This window comes from Sinohyriopsis cumingii, chromosome 9, assembly GCF_028554795.1.
Source record: "Sinohyriopsis cumingii isolate HCF-2022 chromosome 9, ASM2855479v2, whole genome shotgun sequence".
NCBI classification, from domain to species: domain Eukaryota; kingdom Metazoa; phylum Mollusca; class Bivalvia; order Unionida; family Unionidae; genus Sinohyriopsis; species Sinohyriopsis cumingii.
In genome coordinates this window covers 59970392-59994186 of record NC_142969.1, presented here as the reverse complement: position 1 = coordinate 59994186, position 23795 = coordinate 59970392, and positions in this window count along the sequence as shown.

The window sequence follows — 23795 nt, the reverse complement described above, 5'->3', positions numbered from 1 at the left end:
ACCAAATTTTCAATACTTTTTTCACCTTTGAAAACGAACTAAAGTCTCTGATATTTTTTTTTCGATTACAAATAATTATCACCCTTTCTTGTTAACTGATATTAGAAGATTTAAAATTGAGAGATAAAAACTTTATTTGAAGACGATCGATACATTCTGATATTCAGTTTGAACAATAAGAATAAAGTTGTCTTGTCAGTCTAATTTACTATTGTTTAGGTTTTACATAAGACATACTGTATCGTGCCAGTCCCAATTACAATAGTTTAAGTCTTGTATAAGTCATCCTGTATTGTGCCGGTCCCAATTACAATAGTTTAGGTCTTGTATAAGTCATCCTGTATTGTGCCAGTCCCAGTTACAATAGTTTAGGTCTTGTATAAGTCATCCTGTATTGTGCCAGTCCCAGTTACAATAGTTTAGGTCTTGTATAAGACATCCTGTATTGTGCCAGTCCCAGTTACAATAGTTTAGGTCTTGTATAAGACATCCTGTATTGTGCCAGTCCCAGTTACAATAGTTTAGGTCTTGTATAAGACATCCTGTATTGTGCCAGTCCCAGTTACACTAGTTTAGGTCTTGTATAAGACATCCTGTATTGTGCCAGTCCCAATTACAATGCTTTAGGTTTTGTATAGGACATATTGATTTGTGTCAGTCCCAATTACAATGGTTTAGGTTTTGTTTACGACATCATGTATTGTGCCAGTCCTAATTACAATCATCCAGGTTTTGTATAAGACATATTGTATTGTGTCAGTCCTAATTACAATGATTTTCGTCTTGTATTAGACATCTTGCAATAAATATTGAAAAACAAAGGACGTTTTCTTACCACACATCAAAATATTGACCTTTGATAACCACTAGTTATGAGAACAACAGTTGGTTCCTAATATTTAAGTATTGAACATAAACCCGCTGTTAGATTATGACGTGATCGCTATGTGAATGCAATCATAAATACTTTAAAGTCATTTTCTGCCGTTTTGCTGCAGTAAGTGATATTGATTAGTTAAAATTATATGATCGAAAGATTCAGAATTTTAGAAACAGAAAGCTATTTTAAAAGCATGTGTGCACTTGTTGCAGTAATGCAGTAATGTTTTTCTGTAAGAGACTTGTATGTAGATAACCAAGCTCTAAAGTATCAATATGTCGTATTCATTGCCCATTCATTCCAACACGCAATACAAATAATAGTTGTGAATATTGCAAATCGTATCTAATTTTAAAACAATAATTTCTTCCACCGTTAGGTGGTCAGCATATTGTATTAGATTTTCAAGCAGTGGTAGTGTAGTGTGGCTTTGAGGAGGTGGGGTCCAAGAAATTGCGCTTGGAGAACTATGGGAATTTCATGCTAAAATGTCAGCTTATGTAGTGTGGCTTCTGGGGCCCAAGAAATTGCACTTGGATAACTATGGGAATTTCATGATAAAATGTCGGTTGAATATTAATGTGACATTCTTATGCAAGGAGGAATGGGATATTATTATCGTAAGCGTGACATGTCCATTGTCCCAAGAAATGAAATCCGGTCTTGAGTATAAAAATCCCTCTGGGGAGAATGGAACATACCATGTTATACAGGAAATTACACGGTGTTTAAGTTGTTGAAAAGTGTATAGAAACAAAACAAAATTAGTAAAGCATAATGTTAGATGTGTCTTGCTTAATGCACATTTGGCAGCCATCCATTCACAATTAAATTATCTCTGGTATATTCTGACATAGACAAAAACAGTAACACATTGAATACATCATTGAAAAAAATAACACATTGAATACATCATTGAAAAAATAACACATTGAATACATCATTGAAAAAAATAACACACGGAATACATCATTGAAAAAAATAACACATTGAATACATCATTGAAAAAATAACACATTGAATACATCATTGAAAAAAATAACACAATGAATACATCATTGAAAAAAATAACACATTGAATACATTATTTAAAAAAATGTATCAAGTGGAAGTATCTTCTAATCAATTGATCTTGTAAATGTCACAAGAAAAACGTGTTCATTCTGAACGTTGACAAGACGTGACCGGCAAAACGGCAAAGCATGAACAAAGTACAACTTGTGAAACTTTGCAATAATCAAATTATCTGTACAATCAAGCAACAACTATTACGTACCATTGGATACATGTTTTATTAAATGATGTCTCCAAGGCATGGCCACCTTCCAAACTGCAATGCCGAAAATATTTTAATTGATATTTTGTGTTGGCTAGTTGCCTTCATAGTCTGACTTGTGTGGTACTGTTAAGCATTATAATTCCAATTTAATTATATATTTAAGTGTTACATAATGTTTCTGTTTAAAATGTCAATACCGTTCTGGCATACTATTGAAATGCTTGAGCTAAATATTTGCGGTAGGTGAGTTTGAACCCTAATTATTATACAAACCTTTATGTTAGGCATTCCAATTTGACAAGACTGAGGCTAGTCATTTACGTTTGGTGACAAGGTTACAGTGGATTGAAACCTTATAAATAAAAAGGAGAGAAAAGAAAGATTCCTACTATTCATATGCTGACGTCTTGATTGCTACCCATTGACAATGGTCGTATCGATTTAGGTATGAATCCTTAAGTTTGTTTAAAAGTAGCCAAAAACAAGAATCATATTATTTTCTTTATAAAGTCAGTTCTTCCTCAATGCATTGTTTAACATCACCAAATAATTTTTGTCAACCATTTGCCTCCTTTTGACCTTTGTTCATTTATTAAATGCTCTATGAGTTTTGTAGTAAGGAGTCCGGCTACTGCTCAAAGCATTTTACTAGCTTTAAATTTCCTTTATCCAGCTCTAACATTTTATCTTCCACAATAATGAATCCATCCATTAGGTTATTTGGAGACTCTCAGTTATGTGCCTTAATCTCTCGTGTCAATATCAGATAATTATCTTGACTAGGTAATACTTTTGTTTGCATACTGTAAAGATGTTTTATTGCCTGAATATTATCACTTGTAAGTTTGTAGCTCTTTATGGATGATATTAGATTTTTTTTTGCAACTGGGCAGTATTCGAAAGCATTTCATACTTTATACTATTTATATCTTTTACAGAAATCGAGCCATGCAAGCCTTGAATTTACGCAACAATTTCTACGTAATGTGTGTTCTTTTTGGCATTTATATACTTTTCACGTTTGTTATGTAAATATATATTGCGTGTTTGGCTTTGTTGACGATTATGGATTGTAAGGGTCTTTTTGGAAACAACGTTAATTTTTTTCTATGATTATAAAATATATATGAAAACAATTAGTACTGGTAAGTAAACGTGTCTGCTTGGATTTGAGTTAAGAATTTCCTCTCAGAAATTCACGGTTTACTTGTTTTTATTTTCAGGTTCATATGATAAACTTTAGACGGACTGACCTGACCTTTTTACATTTTGGAGTAATTTTCCATCAAGATGACAGATTATTTTCAGAAAATGGTAATAGCGACATAAGGCACGAGGGATGGTTATTGTAATAGGAATTACTCCATATCATCTTAACATCTGTGGTAGAATATGTATTTTGCTTGTAGTTGTTTAATATTGGAAAAGGATACAATTAATTATATTTCTCATTGGAATTACAAAGTGCTCATTAATAATTTCGCATTAAACCACTATTTTTGGGATTATTGTTAATTAATTTAAATATGTTTTGTGTGTGTGTTTGTGTGTGTGATTAGGGTTTTTAATGTAGCTTTGACAATTTTTTAGTCATATCGCTACGATTTCTGCAGTGTGGGAGTTCATAGTGATGTCTAGCACTGGAGTTACATGCCGTAGGATGATGTCAACCCAATCACAGGCCAACCAGTCCTAACACCAACTTCTTAATGCTGAGCGCCTAGCGAGGCAGCTGTTAGTACCATTTTGAATGTATTTGGTATGAATCGGCAGGGTTCGAACCCACAAACAAAGCCACTAGGCCACCAGATGGGTGTTTTGGATGATATCATTATAATACATCAATACAGTTAGCACATCAACACTATTTCATGTTATTTATAAATCAGCACATTCATGCTTGCAATTCATTATGAACACCAATGGCTTCCACTTCATCATCAATATATTCCTTTGACTTTTACACTTCTGGATTCTGATTGGTATCAGGACCACGGGATGGTAGACAAAGGCATGCAACCCCTCCCATCGGATTGACAGCGCATCCACAGCCCAAGCTTCTTGGTCTGGAACTCGCACACATATCAATCATGGGGCGTCCCCAAAGGTCACAGATGTGAGTGCAGACCGATGGATGGAGAGAGTATTCCACGTACAGCACTTGACCTCTCCTGGATAAAGTGTCGGCCAAGACAATGAGTATGCCTGGAAAAGGTCGGACGTGTACGTTGATGTGGAGATTATTGCATCAACGTTGAAACTGACAATCAGAACTCACAATTCAGGTGATTTGGTTCATCCCTAATCGAGGATACTAATGTGCAGAGCTGTTCCCCTGCCTCCCACGTGCCGCTGTCGGTAGTTAAGTTCGTTAGTACATACCATTATTTCCGTTTGGAGTTTCTGCAGCAAGATTACCCTAGTCAACCAACCTGTGTAGCACCAATAACGCAGGAATTATCAAATATCGTGCATGTTTAGGATGGCCTGGTCATTGGCACTTGAAAAAAGGCGTCACCGAAATTAAATATCTTAGCAGCGCATACAAAGACGTCAGAGCAGGATTATGGCCGCTGCCGAATCGAATAAACAGAGGAGTTGCAAAAACTCTCTTACTAAAATCCAAGTCTTATTGAGAACATACTTGACGAGTTCGTTGATTCTAGTGACAGGAACACGACGAAGCCGTATGATATCCCGGCTGGTTAAGAACTCCATACCCAGATGGACAATGGTCTGGGATTGACGAAAGTCTGACGTTTCCCAACTCACTAGAAAGCCTATATGAGTTAGAAGAGAAAGAGGATCGGTCTTTCCTTGGAGCATGATAGGACTTAACTTTTATTTCTATAATATGTCGTCCAGGTAAGCTGATATCTTTGATGATGACGTTGACCTCAGCAGATAGTCGGCGTAATCAATAATCTGAGTGAAAGCCTAGGGACATATGTTGAGGCCAAAGGGAAGAAAGGATAAACTCACTGGAGACAGGGCGGATAGGGACATGGATCTAGGCGTGTGTAAGTTCGAGACTGACGGTATATTTTCCTCGTCTGGCGCAGAGGCGGATTAACCTCTTCATCTCCATTTGGTGAGACATGTCCAGTCGATGGTGGGTATCGACTTGTTGCTTGCTTTCTTAAAAAGAAACAGCCTTGGGTATGTGGCCTTTGCACAGACTCCAGCGCCTTTGTATTTGTTTTATGAACTACGGTATCTCCTGCTGATATCGATCGTGATACAGAGTACCAGCCAGGCATCCACCTCCCAAACAGATGATGTATTCAAGAAAAGGGAAGAGGGGATTTTTGATGAACGTAACCCGAATGCCTCTGAAATACCTGCAATAGCCCCACTCCCATCCTGAAGAAATATTAAGGTTCAGTGAGCTCAAACATTGGTTTATTACCGCCACTGTACGATTGCATCCAAGGGATCGATGTTGGTGCACGTGTGACTAAGTGATTCAAATCGCCCGTGTGCGTTGATGCGCCTGCCTCGGAACTTCCTCTATTCTTCCTCCAAAGCAATGGTAATGTCCAGAAAAAGAGGGTATGACAAGATACGTTGATCGCACCCATGCGACACGTCGTATCAAGAGTGGATTGGCCGAACCCGTCACAAAATTGGCCATAGTATGCTGAGAAGACCTAGGCATTGACCCTAGCAATCCTGGCAGTCACCTCCCAAAAGTGGTTTTGCCGGGTATCTGCAACAACGTCCCAAACCAGCTCTGACGGTTATCTGGCAGATATGTCCTCCCTAACAAATAAATTATCGTAAGATGCACAGCTATTGCATTCTTGTCAAGTGTCGAGAAATCGGTTCTGAAAGCGTCTTTCGTCTACCTTCTCAATTAGATGTACTTATTCTTTAGAACGGTGGTAAGAGTCGAGGAATGCTGGGAAAAAAACACCCGAAGAAAGAAATCGCCCTCAAACGGCGGTTTGAAAGCGAGCTTCAATCCGTTCCATGGTCGGATCTGACTAAGATGTTAGAGATGGTGAGTTCCGTCGCACGCACTGTGCGTCAATGCACGTGTGTGGATCTACTGCCAGGGCTAGAGAAGACATACGAGGTGGCATGAAGACTAAATCCCATCCCCAGTCAAACGTCACTAGCTCTCCCTTGTGGACAGGCAGTGAACATACGGAATTCTGGCACTACAGGCTGGTTTGCCCGACGAATGGTAGACCTGTACGCTGCCGACATAGAAGACGGTCTGACTATCACCGGTACCGGTCGCTCCAAAGGTCTAGCTGGACGAATAGATTTCTCACTGAAATATCCTTCATAGAAAGGTCATGTCGCCAACAGTACTGTTGAACGGACGGACTTACCTGTTACTAAGATTCCCGAAAATCTTAGTTGGCTGGACTCATTCGACGAAAATGAACCCATGTTGGGACACCTAGACTGCTGGTGACGGTGTGGTTTTAATATACATTAGGTCCAATGGATCGAGTGTAAACAATGTGTGGTCGGCTTGGATGCTGCCTATATTATGCATGAGAAGGTCCGGCAATCACCGGTATCGGTCACACCAAAGGCCTGGCTCAACGGAGAGGCTTCTCATCGGAATCTCTGGTATAGTAATACTAATTTGCCAACGAACAGATACATCACTAATAACATAAGAAATATTTGGCTGCACCATTTCCACGAAAATGTCCCCATGCTGAGACGGCTAGACTGCCAGTCTCGGCTGGATGGTCGGCAATGTCAGGACGGCCGGTGGATCCAACAGATTCGGCATAAACCCCATGCGCCCCATGAACCCCATGCGCCCCTGATACACAAAAGATTGGCAGAATTTGTAAAATAATGCTTATCATTTGCAGTAGATCGATACATCTGCTCAATACCTCCAAAATCATTGGATGGGCCCAAAGGTACACAAAAAACGGTTGGATAAATTGTACGACCTGTAGTCTGTACAGCAGCAAAGCAAAAAGCAGGCGACACCTAATGGTATCGAGGGAATTAATGGGCAAGAGTTATTTCGTTTTGTCTATTGACAGAGACACGGAAAGTCGAATTTTCGTCACTTAGTAGGGCCGGATTCGCGAGGTGGAGTAGTAGAGTATAAGGAGGTATCTCTTTTATAACCATATATTGTATTAGGGTGATTGTCTTTGTATCTGACCTTTGTAACTTCGATGAAAAAAGATACTGCTTTGATGGGATAAATACATTTGCGTTAGGATATTAAGTCTCCGATAGTATTGATTTTAGCCTTGGAGGCCCCCATGTTAGTCTAAACAATATACGAAAACAAATTTGTTGAGGCAACAGCGCCGATTTCATTACTGATCAAGGACCTATCTTTGAATCATCATGGTGGTCATATAAAATAGGGTTTGACTTATATACAACTCCTAATGCTAGAACTTGATGGTGCTGTCTTATCATACTCAAGTAGATATTTATTATGATGCTTATTCCGCCTCGGAATCCACGATCTATGAAGTTAAACATATCTGGGTCTGCCAGCAACTCCAATTTTATTTTTCTGTACTTGCATAATGCAGTCCGAGTGCTGAATAATATCAAGCTTGGTCGAGTCCGTAGTTATCAACGCTGACATCTCTGAAATTTTCAAATATATCCGCAAGCAACAATACATATGGGTATAGATATATATAATGATAATCTCACAAATTTATGCGGCCAAACGAATCCCATGTAACAGGAAATGATTTGTTTTTCGAATTTTGGAAATTGATTCTCAGCAACGGGAAAGGCAATCCTGCTAAAGTTTAAATTATTAACCTGGCCAGTATAATTCGATACTCGATACGAATGATCTCCTGCTGGAAATAAAGCTGATAATACTGCTCATTGTAAACATTTTTATCAAAGGTTTTTACAGTAATACAATATTTTGAGTGTTAGTTTATCTTAAATGGCAGCTCGACATATGTGATACCAAGGAATGGACTATATTTTACAGTGTGAAACAGTATTTTTGTTATTTCATCAAATTTCCATCGAAAACTAGAAGCAGTTTACTCATCGAGTTTCTTCAATATCTCCTGAAATATATTATCTGACATCGATAATAACCATGTCCATAATATAATTTGACTAGATTGCTGTGCAGCAAAAGACTCTGACGTAGGCTTCTCATTGGCCGGCTAATCCTCGGCTTTCTGGCGGGATTCCATAGATATATATGGCTTAGAAAACCTTACATTGAATGAAATATAATCTTTAGGCCCTTGTGCGTGGCAAACCGGGATTTAATTGTTATCTGGAGCAGATGATATACGTTCGTGGCAGAGAAATTTGATAGCAAACGCTTATTATCAAATAGCCAACTGTAATCAAACCCAGCAAATGCTGTTGCACTTTTTTTTAGATTGATATATTTGTGTCGACAATATATTTCTCTTTGCGATATCGGCAAGTTTCAATATCGCAATATCTACTGTTTTTATTTCTTTAATTAAGTGTGCTGTGAAAATTGTTAATTGAAGAAATACAACTGCTATTATTATAACATGAGCAAAGGTATGCTTATTGACAACATACCAACAGTTAGTGAGCAGAAAGATATTCTACGTTCATGAGAAGTAAAACTGCTGTGAAGTTTATAATTTATACGAAGCCGGCGACAGAAGTGTTATCAGACATATTAAAGCAAAAACAAAGTTGTTGGAAATATTTAAAGGTTTGGTTATCTTTCTGTAAGAATTAGTGGAACAAAAACTAATCAAATTACTTATTATTCTCCCAGCCTTGTGTCTGAGTTTTTTTCATTGGCCTATCTTATGTAGTTTGGTAATAAATCATCATAACAACATCATAGTTGATAATGAAATTAAGAATTCAGATCTTGTAACACAGAAAGAAATTACGCGACGAGTTAATGCTGAAAATCCTAACAATTTCAAACATCCGAGACAGGTGTTTTCAACTATCTCTATCACAGGTGAATAAATGTTATTTCCATCAATTTCATTAGCGGCAAAACACTAAGGACAGTAAAATTTATTGCTGAAAGAGTCTATAAATACACCTTTTCAATAATAATCTTTGATATAATCTTCTATCGATATCAATCACCTGCTATTTAAAATATTTGCTACCTCGTTTTTTGTCAGGCAGAAATTGAGCTATTTATCTAGTGTTTCTTTATCCTATTCGACTAGGATCTTTCCATGTCGAAGTATATGATGAAGTTCTATGATACTTAAGAAAATCAAATTATTTTTTTCTAGTTCTATTTCAAAGCGAGGTACCACGTTGTTGTTACAGCGGAACATATTTATTACAGCCTCTTCCAGCTGATAGGGATTTATAACATTAGCTCGAGTAACAAATTACATATTTTATAATTAACACAAAATTTCAATTTATTTACAGATCGGTTTTGAGAATATGTTTAGATCTTCCCTTGCCAAACAGCAGAGCCCATTTCATAATAGTGTCCTTTCCATATCTAACAAACATGTATTATATTTCTCAAGTTCTGATACCTCAGAATCTGCCAGTAACATATCAAACGCAGAGTAATAATAGTATTCAACGATAAAATTTACATACAATTTTTTCTGATTTTTTGTTGCTGATAGACAGTTTTACATAGTCGATTAAGAAATTCATATATAAGATTTTAGCTCTAATGATTCTTCTTATTTCGTCCGGCATTTAATTACAGTAATTGAGATACAAGTCTTGTGTATAAGATGTCTGAAACAAATTTCTTGTTCGCAAGAAGACTGTCAGAATTTTACAGTCATGCAAAACATCACGAATATGATCTAGAAACGTATTTTTTCTGTGTTATTGAGGATACATTTGCAGATGAGTCAGGTATAGTACAAGAAGATGATTAATTAAGCAGAAAAATCACGATATAATGAAAATATGACTTCACTAAAAATATTAAAGAGTTTAATTTTACTGTCTCTGAACATATGATATTTTATGAATTGTTAGGGCCATTCATGACTCGTGGACAGCTAGAAGTGTATGGCAGTCCAAAAATAATAATATAAAATTTGATTTTTTGTTTGTTAAATTTTTTATTTTAATGGGAGAGTGCTATCAATCCGCTTTACACTCACCTCAAAGATAACATTTGATATCATTATCAAGGCCAGTGAAATGTGTGTCATTTTGAAATACAAAAAGTTTAATAGTGACTTGATTAGATTGTTGGATGCTATGCATCACGCGATTAAAGATTTTGATTTCTATAGCTGGCATGCAGCTATTAAAACAATAACCGTAACCTCTTCATTTGACCAAACCTTGCTTATCTTTCCTTGTTATTACTCGCTCAATGATCCGTCGGCTGTAAGCTCCTGTTTGTATAAACTTCCAATAATCTTTTCCTGCTGAGTCTTTAGTATGTAAGTTACAGGTCTTGTTGTAAAAATTTTATCCACAACGAATACTTCCTCAGGCCAATTCTGGGTGAATTCTTTTTCAAACGTTTCTTTGCTAGTGGAATTATAACCCTATCACTCACGCTTAACTTGTGTCTTGTGTACATAGTCTCGTTCGCCAGTACAGGATTATTAACTACTTCGTTTGGTGATATTCCAAGTGTTTTGTGTTTTGTGTTATAATCATCCAACACAATCTTTGGTTAATCATCAACATACCGGTTGACGTTTTTGGCTGTGAGTTGTTTATAGATCTTTTCTTTAGCGTGCATTAAATTGTTGGACGATGACCTTCTCCCCTCATTTCCAGTGATATATTTGGTGACGTTATTTTGTTCCAGAAACTGCTCGAATTGCTCATTAAAAAACTCCGCGATCTGCCCAAACTTTATTTAATTTTCTTCTTGTTCTGATTATAATATCTTGCATCGCATCAGTTTTTTTCTCTGTTTTCTCTGTAAAAGGTACACTAAACGCGTATTTGCAGAAATAATCAACTATATTCATCAGGTACCTTTCTTTGTCATTGTAGCAATGTGTGACATATCAGCTAGATATATCGCCCATAGGTCTTCAACTAAATTTGCGACAACTTTTCGTCAAGGAAATTTTTTACCTTAGGTCTGTGAAGTTCATGTGCCAAAATGCTTTTAACTCCATTGTAATAAAATACATTTTACCAAGCCCAAGTTTATATTTTGCTGCAATGATACATTGGACTAGGTTACGGTCAATTTGCTCTCTTATTCCACTAGGTTTCATATCGCTTAGCTCACTTAGCATTATACGGTCGCAACCAGATTTATCATTTTCATTGTCACGGTAACATATATTATGTCCCATTGCAATTTTATCGACCTGATCGTAAGAATCCTCCCCCGGGATGGGATTGACATTTTCATCAAGCTGTTTTTCGAGTGGTTTCCATGGCCCTATATAACGATGACGTAGCAGGGTCCATCCATGGCTGGGTTAAGGTTATTTACCAATTAACTTAGAAATATCCAAGTCGGATCTGATTACAGCTCGCTGATTACAACACGGGCAATATCCAGGGATAAAATACAGAGAGCATGGTCAGCTTTACATGAACACGCTTTGCTTGAAAATTGGATTTGCGCTTGTTTTAATTTAATGGTCGACTAAAATAGTATTATAATTTCTTGGCATTCTCTGATCTCCATCTAATAGTGAGTCAACTTTAAGAAACATACTGTTTTTTACTGCCACAGGTAGCACAAACACTTTTCAGCATTAGTCAACTATTTTAGTAGTTTCCATGGTTTCGTGTGTATTTTCCGATTTACTTCTGCATTTGAGGCAATACGTGGTGATTTTTATATTAACTTGTTCGATACAATTATACTTTTGTTGTTTTCCAAGCTTGATTATGGTGTGAAATGTAATACACATTTTAGCAAATCACCATCGGAATGCGACGCTTGCGTCCCGGACATTTGTTTGATAAACGTTACACAATAATATCCACAAACTGAAGATCCAAATGGCTGAAGCTGATTAGATGAATACTTTTTTTTTACTTGGACAATATCACATACAGTTTGATAATATCACTCGGTGGCAGCCCAAATAAATCACAATAGTTGTTTTTGTAAAGAGCTACCGAATGCGTGTCAGATCCGCCGTTGCAATATTGAATATTTATAACACAACTTCGCTCTCCAGGTCGAAGTGGTAACTCATCTTTAGAAAATATTCCTTGAAATCCATTTATATCATTTAATTTATCTAAGATCTCAAAGTTGTGCAACGAAGCTACCTCCTTGTACCGGATTGCATTATTCCTCTCTTACGTCGTATCCCCAGCAGATTGGGAAACAGAGTTTCCGCTATTCCTCCTTGCAACGGACCTATAAATCAACCTCATATCGCTTTCCGGTTCGTTTTCTGCTTAGCTGTTTTACGTTACGTTGCTGTTTTACGTTTCTGAACACTTCGTGTTTTGGGCATTTTTTTTATTTATAATCGCAAGACAAAATCATTAGATTACTAACTGTTTGATACCGTTACCGGACCAAGCTGTTTTTATTGCTCCGGATATATTCCCGAGGTGGCAGCTATCCCTAATGTACCGAGCACTGGCAGTAATTTTGGCAGCAACGTTTTTGCAATAATTGCCAGTGCAGGTCCCAGAAAACCACTACATATTTCTTTACTTCGAGACATTGCATTTATTTGTGCTGCTGATAAATTTAAAATAAATGGCTTGCGCAGTCGCATATTGATTTTTTTTTCCCTCACTGTCAGCATTAGACTTGCCGGCGATCTAGTTCTGAAATCTATCTTCAGCGAAGCAGACTGTCATTTGAAAATAGCTTGTGTAATTTTTTTTAACTTGTCCAGGCGACAAGTTCATTTCATGTATCATGTATCACGTATTTAATTATGTATTTATTTTCCTTTCATCTAATAAAATTTGTATCGCAGTCATTCCACCGTTTGCTAGAGAATCAACACACGTCTGCTGTAAAATACATAGACTTTCAAGAGAAGAGGACCTAACACCTGGTGGTCATTCTCTTACTATAAAATTAAGACATTCCTCCGATTATCTCATAAAGTTATACCTGCCACATTTAGATTTGGATGGTCATCCTGCCATTGGTAGAATCTACAGTTAAGAATATATCAGACAGCGCCTATGCATAATACATATTATCTGGTGGAGCAGCTGGAGCCTGTCAAAGTAAACATAATACTTCAGCATCAAAATTTGATCCGATGGCTTGTTCGTTATGCTTACTAACGTCAAAGTGAAATACCGGACAAAATATTCAGAAGCTCTTCTAATAAAAATTGAGACCCACTAATGCTGCAGCATTAGCTGAAAAATTAAATTCAATCACTTTTTCTGGAAACTGTTTAGAATTTATAGTGAAAAATTTTCTTCTGACATCTGGACTATCAAATATATAATTGTTTTGAAGCTGATTTCTACAACAAAATAAGTACATGCCTTGGCAACTGCTCGCTTGGTGTTTTATCCGCTAGGTGTTACTGATCGAATCTGGAATTGCGGTTTGATCAACTTTGTTCTACATAAAATGTACTTTTTGTGAATGCTGTCAACATAGTCTCAAGTTCTATTGATTTATCGATCGACGGAACTACACGTGGCATCCATAACGCCAATCGTAAAATCACAAACTGAAAATAAGTATCATCATCAATAGGATTAGCTGGACCAATAACACCGATAGCAGTTCTCATCAGACAATCGCTTTGAGCAACTCGGTCAAGTATAAGAGTATGTTTGATACCACTAAGTACCTTATTGTAGTCTCTGCAAAATCCGAATATTGTGCTGCTGCTGTTATATTACCTTGTACTTCAAGTATGGCTTTATGTGGTAACAGAAACACGTCCTCATCGTTTGTATTGAAAGTTCGTATGCAAGTTTTGCTAGGTTCGTTTGAATTTTCATCGAGATGCTAAAAATATTCGAATTATTTTGTTGAGTTATCTGTTGGTATTTCCTCTGTCAGGTCAAACATTCTTTATCTGTTATTGCTAGACGCACATTAGAACACCGCATTATCTTGTCGTTTGCTAGCACACCGGTGTCTAGTTTTAGTTAATAGTTTTGTAAAAATTTATTCGCCTGTCGTGGATAGCACTGTTTTGTCGTTTTACTCAACGTCTTAGTAGTTTATGATGTTGGTGATATTTCAGAAATTGCTTGTTTTATATCCCTATCGCTTGGCAGACCACTTTGTGGTCCGCCCTTAATTTATTCAACAATCTTCTCTCCGACAAATGCAACTGCTGCAGAGGAGGCCCCTGTAGCAGAAGCGTTATATGCATCTAACGAGATAGGCGCTATAGTTTGCAATTTCAGGTACATTTTCGATGATTTGGAGAATACAATTTCAAAAGAAAACTACGATATTTCTCTGATAAATATTTGGTTGTTTCAATTTGTTATACAAAACTCCTGATAAAGTTGACTTTGGTAAGCTAGCTCATTGTGATCAGCATAGCTGACCGACCAGAGTTCACTGTGATTAGTTAAACACGGTCACCTAGCTGCGATTGGTTAACCGGTCGATCTTAAGTGCAGAAAATATGTTACAATTTCGTTGTTGAGATTTAGCTGCCAGCCGGATTGATCAGCAGTCTCATCGTGCTAGACGATATTTGATTTCCGACACTAGCAGGATAGTAGATTGTCTCTCTTGGATTTACTTACATCTGCGAACCTGGTGGTACATCTGGACTAAAATAATAAATAGTTTGACCTATACTACCATATGCCGTATACGACCCGCACAAAAATTAGCAGTTCATTAAAATTGAATTTGCTCCTGTTTATATTCACGGGTGAATAGCCCTAGTCTGACATTAAAGCACTTTGTGATTCAGAACCGTATTGTTTTCGAGCAAATTATAACGATGGCCACATACTATTGGCGGCACTGAAATCAACAAGAGAATTTTTTTTCAAAGTGATTCTCGCACGCAGTGTTCTAGTTTGGAGTGGGCTCAACATTTTCTAACTTTAGATGTAATCAATAACTTTATTGCTTTATTTAGATCTGCAAAGTTAAAAGAGCCCTGCAGTATCTTGACAGAAATCCAAGCCCGGCCAGCTGGTTAGACTGATTGAAATGTGAAATCGTCATTCCAGTTAGTTCTGATATTCGCCTTAGCGTGCCAAGCAGTACCTGATACTCGTACTATTTCATACTGCGTTTCTGAATCCAGCTCGATTGGTGAATAATAAATAACAGAAATGTTTGCACTCTCCCCCAAGCAGTAATGTAATGTAACATTCCTATGTTATCTGATAGATAAAATGAAACTGCCTGCAGTTTGTGTTTTGCTGTTTGCTAATCAATTCGCAGCAAATCAAATCGCGACGATAAGATCGTTGTGCAAAATATAAGATTCGTCGGATGCTAGATAACCGTCTGATCTGAGACTACCTAAAATTTTAACATTTCGTTGTCGATTTCAGTTTTCGTATTTCCGGCTTCATTTGATACTTTTATTAACATCAACAAGTCAACTATTTCAGCCTGTGAGTTATAGATAATAATTACATAACCTTTTCTCCGATATTTCCTCTGGATGATGTTTAGTTTATCACGCCTTCTATCAGTATCCTTAAACAGCTGATAAAATGTCCATTTCTATGGCATGTTTCTAGTTCTATAATTGTTAGCCGTACAAAACCTAACACCAGCAATGAATCTTGCATGCAGTTTATTATTCAAATCTAAAAATTCAGCTTCAGTTACTGCTTTGTCGATATTTTCTTCAGTTTTAATCCAATAATTTGAAAAATTTTCACCTTATCAATAAAATTATTGTATTTATCCACTGGCCCTTCGCGAATTTAAGAAAACGTTACGTTGGTCAGTAGGAACACTGTCTTTCAAAAAATTGTTCTTACCTCCTTGTGATATTGGTTCTCTCACAAATTTGCTGAACTACCTAATTTTATTCTCGTCTGGAAGCTTTGAAACTACGATGACGGTAAAGACTTTTTGTTTCCCTGATAATACTTCCTCACGCTGCATCGATTCAGAAATTAATTCTTTTACATATTGTAGTGCGCTGGGGTCTCATATTTCTTCAAAACTTTCTTTTGTCCCTCTTCAAGTAGACGAAATAATCCTTTCTCTGGTACCTTCTTAAGATCTTCTGGTGATACCACATAAATATCTGGCTGTTTGCCAAGTACAGACTCGGTCACTGGTCCAGTTTATTCTGCAGTTCGCTGTAGACATTCTCGATCAAGCTCAAGCTTCCTTTTGAGCGCAGCTCTCGTTGCATTTATTTTAATATATTTATTTTTGTTAGACTAATTTTAGATTTAACTGTAAGATTAATTTTCAGATATTTACCGCTAGATTAATATTCACAGTCCAAAAACGTATCTATTCTACATCTGAACATACGATTTCGATCTCTTGCTAGCTTATAAAACAATAAAAAGTTGTGTCTGCCATCACCAGTAGCGTTATGATAAAGTTCGGCAAATTTGTATTTTATTACACACCCGCAATGTTCTCGCCTTATGCCTTGTACGTCGATATTGTCTAGTCTAGCAAATAGTATGAAACAACCTGTATTTCGCCTGATAAATCGATCGACGTTATAAAATCATTGTGCTTAGTAAACTGCATTACATTGTCTGTTGCGCGATAATGAAAACTAAGATTTTATCTCTCTCTCTCTCTCTCTCTCTCTATATATATATATATATATATATAACTGGAGATTAGAAGGTTCAAATGATAATTTAAGATGGACTACGCTGTATACAGCACTGAGTGTTTATATTGTTGATTCTCAGCAATTTATACTTGATCCTGCAGTAACCACAAAATCGTACTCGTGTTTCCGGATTTACGTTGTCAACGCTGGAAGTTCTTACCCAGGTTTGTCGATGTTTCAGATATATACACTCGATGACATTTTATAGGTCTGGCGTGCTACCATGCTGTGATTAATGTTACAGTAGTATATAATGTCTGTTGATCCTCGATCGATCAGAGTCTCAAAAGTGTTTTATAATTGTATGCTAAAGCCGAAAACGGAGATTGAAATGGCCGATGTTCATTCGCTAGACCCAGATAGTGTTGAGTAGGCAAGAGCGATAAATATAATTGCTCAAATAAGAGACTTAACTTTATAATCACCCGTTTTAACAAAAAACAGTTCAACTTTGCTAGACGTTTAGGAATGAGAGGCCCTCATCTGAAATACGCATTCGGAGACTTTTATATAATTAGCAAATACTGTGCTGTTAGTGACTGCGAGGAACGACGATTAAAAGTTGAAAAATATGTGATAAAAGCACTGATTCAGCTAAAAAAGAAAATATTTTGACGATTGATAAATCTAACTTTTAAAAAAAGTCATGCTGCTAAGAAAACAGAGCAAGAGCGAACAAAGAAGATTCAAGACGAGATTGGCAAACTAGCTGAAACAAGGAAGCACAAGTTTCTTAAACATCGTCAACTCAAGGACACATTTGCCAAACGTCTGGTAGTTCGTGCACTCGCTACGGACTATTATGACAAAAAAAGACGCCGTTCGAAATAATAGATAATATATAACCTGCTAACAACAGCATATCTAGTTCTAATAGACTCTCTCATCGGCGACAAAGATAAGTATGACGTATGACACATTAATGCTGCACTAAACAGGGTATCAAAAATTGAGTCTAGAATCGAGTTTTATGATGATGTCGAACGAGATATATTTAATCAAGATCTTGACGAAATTACAAATGTGAAACCTAATATTGATAAAGATTATGAAATACATAATAGTTCTAAGTAATTGCGTTAAAAACTATACAAACAGTGCTGGAAAGTTACTAACATAAGCGAAATACAGAAATATCTAAGAGCTGATTGCTGGATACCTAAACCTGCCCTCCATAAATATAGAGCAAGCATATATTCGCGGTTTTTAACGTTTCTTAAGTACGCAAAAATTTTAAGCTTGGACAGTAATGTTATGTTGCTAGTTATACAGACGAAACAAAAGATATTTATCGTGAAAGAGCCAAATGATTCTACTGAAATACCACATTTTAAGCCTCCATTTTTTCTTCAGTTTTAACAGATGTCAGATATATGATATCTCATCTGAAGTATATGAAAAGTACTGAGAGTTTCTTTCTGATCCTGTTAATAATAATCTTAGTGCTCTGATCGATATGTCGTCCGCTGGAAATACGTTTACTACGGCAATTTAAATAATTACCGAAACAGCTTCATAATGACAAGAAAAGAAATAATCGACTTCAACCACATATCGTATGGACTCCAAGACAACGATAGTGACGAGCTGATCAAATGCTATAAATATTACCATAAAAAGACTATTGTGTCAGACAAGCTAGAAAATTCTATAGTAAAATAAGAAGCGTGCTAAATTATTTTCCTATGATATTAACAAAGAGTGGAATTATTTCAATGGGAGGAACATTAAAACCATTATTGATAATAGTGCCAGGGGTAGGTATTGTGTTATCAGCGGTGAATAAAATGATCGGTTCAAAATACGACAGCAAAAATACGTCTTGTTAAAACAACAATAGCGACTTATAATACAATTCTTAATCAACTTCGAGCTTATCTCAGAGGTGAAAAGTTTATAATGTTAGATCTGATGCAAGAACTGCGAGTCGAAGACGATTTGCTTGTTGGTATGATAACAAAAAAGAGCTGGGAAATACGAAAAAAATACTCAGTAAATATTATGTAAAACCGCTAACAGCCTGTTTTTTGGCTTCGGTATTGAAAAGTGCGGTAAATAGCCCTTGGCAATTTCTGTCATTCCAAACGTTTTATGCATTGGACTCAAATTGATGGCCAATTAACTCATCGAATCTTTAAACTGCACTCGGCCCACTTGCATGTAAATGATTTTGGCCCCGTTCAAAGTCACTTTAGGACGTTCGGTATTTTGTCTTAAAGGAATAGTCCATCGTATCCGGAGAAATTGTGAGCCATCACCGTGGCATGGCGATCACAATCTCCGTAACGTTCCATGCCCTCTTGGCCCAGCGTCTCGTCGATCGGGTCTAAGATCCATCTGGCGAAATCGGCTAGCGTGTTCGGACCCCGAAATATTTTTTTCACGTCCTCCAGGAACCTTGCTGCAGTGAGAGCAATGACTCACGATAGGCTCTTGGATGCAATTCTCGCACGCTCGATGAGCCATACAGAAATTAGAAATGTGAATACCGGTCTCGTGCATGCATTTTAAATCGAAAAGATGGAATTCCCTTTCTTGTGGTTATCTTCGTTCTCTTGTTTGGAATGGTATTTTTGAATGTAGCATTCGTGTTCCAAGTCCAAGAATAGGACACAATCTCAGGTGTTGACAAGCACTTTTCTGTTGTGAACCTCGCATCTTCAGATGTTTTTGGTAATATGCAGGACTGACTAAAGTTCGCTGACAATGTACTCGTTCTTATCCTTTGTCAAGGCAGGGTGTAGAGGTCAAACATCCTGAGTATTTCGATCCACAATGCTTGTGTTGCTCTCGATTATTATAGCTATAGTCACATTAATAACTGTATCCGAGGAATCCGGTGATACTTGTAATGACAACGATATATTCATCGTGATGATAGACATAAATGTATTTTCGATATCTGAAATTTTTGCCTCGAAACAACAGAGTTCCGTGCACTTCTTGAGGATGCACTTTAAACGTGTAGCATGGAGCCAAGACGTCTTGCAGCTTTTGCATTTCAGGAATGCCACAGGGTGTGTCTTTGGATAGCCCCGCTAGCTGTAACAAGAGTTCTGCTTCTCTTGGTTGTTTGGCTCGGTCCGATTGTCGAATAGTTTACCAGGCTCTTTTTAATTCTGCCGTGTCGTTCTTGTCGGTATACATTCGTACCACCACGATGGCCCTAGCTAAACGCATCTGGCTTTGAGAATTGTTAATCTGGACGAAGCTACGCTTGATGCTATGAAGGTCGTCTGCCAGTAACACTTTTCTACGTTCTCCAGTCCCTTTGGGAAGGGAAACGTGGGTCATGAACAGTGTAGATTTTCCATCGGCATGTGAAACTTGTCGTTTATTGTACGTGTTGCATCTTGTCGATGACCGTGGAAGGTGTCAATTCTGCTGGGCTGCTAAACTCGATCCAAGTGGGGGACTTCAGACTGTTGTGATGAATGGAAAGTCTCACGCGATCGTCTTCTTTTGCTTCACATTGGCGCTTCAGTGTGGTCAACAAAGGATCCCACCCTTCTGCTTTCTTCAGCGGTACGTCTGACTTGAAATCTTTAAACTTCACCGTGTACGTGTAGGCCGTAGTTCTAAATTTTCTAGAGGAGAGTTTATCCGTCTTTCGAATGTGGTAATACCTTTCGGGTGATACTAGTAGAGTCTGGTTTGGACTAGTCTCTTTCGGTCTGGTCGCAGACGTGGAAAGTGTTGGCTGTCTCATCACGGCTCTTTCATCTGCTACCCTCATCTTGATACTAAACAAACGTTTTATCAACATACCATGGAAGACTTGTGCGAGGCCACTAGTCAGCGGCACTTGAAGTTAGAACAGCAAGGATACCAAGTAGTGGAAACGTGGGAACACAAGTATTGTCACCGTTTGAAAACATCTCGAGTTTAAACGCATCGTGGAAGGTTACAAGCTGGTGGCCCCACTGAACCCGAGCGACAGTTTGTACGGAGAACGGACAAATACCACCTGTTTGCTGTACCAAGCCGACGAGGAGAAAGGAGAATAAATCATATACTTGGACGTGTGTTCGCTGTATCCTTACGTGTGCAAATATCGTCACTTTCCCGCAGGGCACCCGCAATTGCTAACGAAACACATCGACCTGGACAACATTCGACAATACGACGGATTGATCAAGTGCAAAGTCTTGCCTCATACGGACTTGTACCATCCCGTTTTGCCTCACCGTCGCCAAGGAGAATTGACGATTCCCTTGTGTCGTACTTGTACCGAAACGTGCAACCAAGACCGACTCTTGTCAGCACAACTTTGATGGTAACGTGGGTCAACAAATGGTTTAAAGCTCTGGACCTGGGATACCAACTGTTAAAAGAGTACGAAATTTACCACTTTCCCATAGCAGAATAGAACCACAAGGGCGACGAGACTCAGTAAAGCCTTTTGTCAGACTACGTTGATGCCTTTTTGAAACTGAAACAAGAACTAAGCGGTTATCATTCCTGGTGTCACACTTCCGAAAACCAAATGATATTCAAAGAGGAATACCGGGAGCAGGATGGCATCACTTTAGAAACGTGAAGGAAAAAAAAACGAAGGAAGGCGATCGTTTGCCAAACTGATGTTCATTTTGCTTGTGGTGCAAAATGGCACAGCGACCGTGTTTACACAAGACGGAGTATTTGACAGGACCTTCCCGCTGATTCCAGATGATTCACGACAAAACCAAATGCATGAAACACGTGGACGTCCTTCGTAAGGACTTGATCTTAGTCAATTACGGACAAGAACCGGACTTAAAGAAGCCGACGAAGTTGGAAATGTCATCATTGCGGCTTAAGTGACAGCTATTGCTCGCTTAAAATTGCACGAAACATTAGAACTGTTAGGAGATCGCGTCCTTTACTTTGACACGGAGAGTTTAATCTACATCGATCGTTTGGGTCAACGTCACCCTGACGTCGAAGGAGACCGTTTAGGAGCCTGGACGGACGAGCACCAACAATATTCTAAGTTTTGCTAGTGGCGGTCATAAACATTACCGCTACAAAGAGAAGTGCACACCGAGTGTAAAGTGAAATGAGTGACACAATTATCGCAACAGTTGATTGGTGTACTTTGTCGTCCTGAAAGTATCATTTGCCGTACGGACACGCCGATATTGGTCAGCATATAAAGATGAAAACGTCCAAGACCGATACTTCATTGTAACTACCAACGTCAATCGAGAACAATGAATACTTTTAAACATACATCATTCAAGTTCGATGATTCTCAAGTGGAGTGCGATGCTGTGGCTTGCGATTGCAGGGATGCCGTACGCTGTGACCTTAGGGATTCAGTACCACATCATGGGTAAAGAATTTTGTAGATTATTATAAAGAAGTAACTGATGATCATATATCTCTTGATCCAGAATTAAGGGAGTTTAAGAAATTAATCAGACTACTACCGAATAAAATTCAGTGTGAAATAATGTGTAAAATAATTTCAGAAACGCCTATGAACGATTTTCTGCAAGTGTGGAGACCAAATGATTTGACAGTGGCAAGTATAAAAATAGTTCGTGATACACTTCAACAGCGGTTATTTCAGTTGCATAAATAAAAAAAAATTCAGATCTACGTGTACCATTGTGTTATAGACCAGTTGATACACGACTGCAGAATATCGAAGTTGAAATTCCCGGTTCAACGGAAAAACAGAATCTCGTATTAAATGATGTTGTCGTAGTTGATGCTAGTGTTGTTGAGGATGCGTTGAGCGCGCATAAGACTCCATGGACACTGGGATACGCAATGACAATTTATTCATCTCAAGGGTTAACCATCTCTTATACAGTTGCTTGGATCGTCGATGATAGTATCGAATGGTCAAACTTAGTTTATCTCGCAGTGTCTCGAGTCAGAAAAAGCTGCGGAGAATTGTCATAGACGCTACAGAAACCATCAATGATGTTATTGACAGCGATATAGTGAGAGAAAAAATGAGTTGGTTATAAACAATGTGACAAAAAAAACCCCAAATAAAAAACAAACGCGACTTTGATCTCGATGTTGAATTTGTCATGACGTTGAGACAACAGCAGAATAATCATTGTGCGAGCTGCAACTGCGTAATGTTGTTGCAGCACTCGGATAAACATCCAAGACAATTTACCGTAGACAGAAAATATAGTAGTCTTGGTCATTCACTCGAAAATGTAATGCTGACCCGTCTTGAGTGTAATCGACGTAACGGCGCTGGCTTATAGAAGTGATCGCGGTGGTAGCTGTGTGGCTTCAGGAATTACTTGTAATTGTTCACGTACAAATCCATGTTGAAGAGCAGTTGAATCTAATCTGTAGATTGCGGGTCTACCTGTGTATCTTACCACGCTGGACATTTTATGCGTTGTAATACTCCAGATAGGATCAGTCGTTCTTTTTTTTACCACCTTCAAGTTCACCGGGTTCATATAAATATCTTACAGTAACATTACCTAATACTGGTTGTTTTGAAAAGTCAGGTCGTTGTACGGGTATATGTTTTTTTGTAATTGCATTAACGGGTTTCATAGAAGTTGTTTGAGTACTTTCATTATTTAATGCAGCTTTGACACTTGGTAATCTTGCAACCCATTCGCGAGATCTTGTATCTTGAATTATTTCCTTCGCATACTGATATCCAAATAACCGCTCAGCATGTGTTCGATTAAATTGTTCAACAATTGCCTGATCGCGATGAATTGCAGTGTGTCCTCGTCTGATTTTGACGTTATGTTGCTTCATGAACGACGATACTACACCTTGAAATTCTTTGCCAGGATCAACTTGTAATAAATGTGGCCATCGTAGACCACCTTATGGTCCAGATCCTCGTTGATAAATTCGTTCAAACGCTGAAGCTACTTCAGTTGCTGTTTTAGTCAGCAGCGGCTCTGCTTCTTTATACCGACTTGCAACGTCAACGACAGTTAAAGCGTATTTGTATGTTACAAGACATCTTCCAATTTTAATAGTATCCTGTGGTAAAAATAATATAACACTTGACGAACTT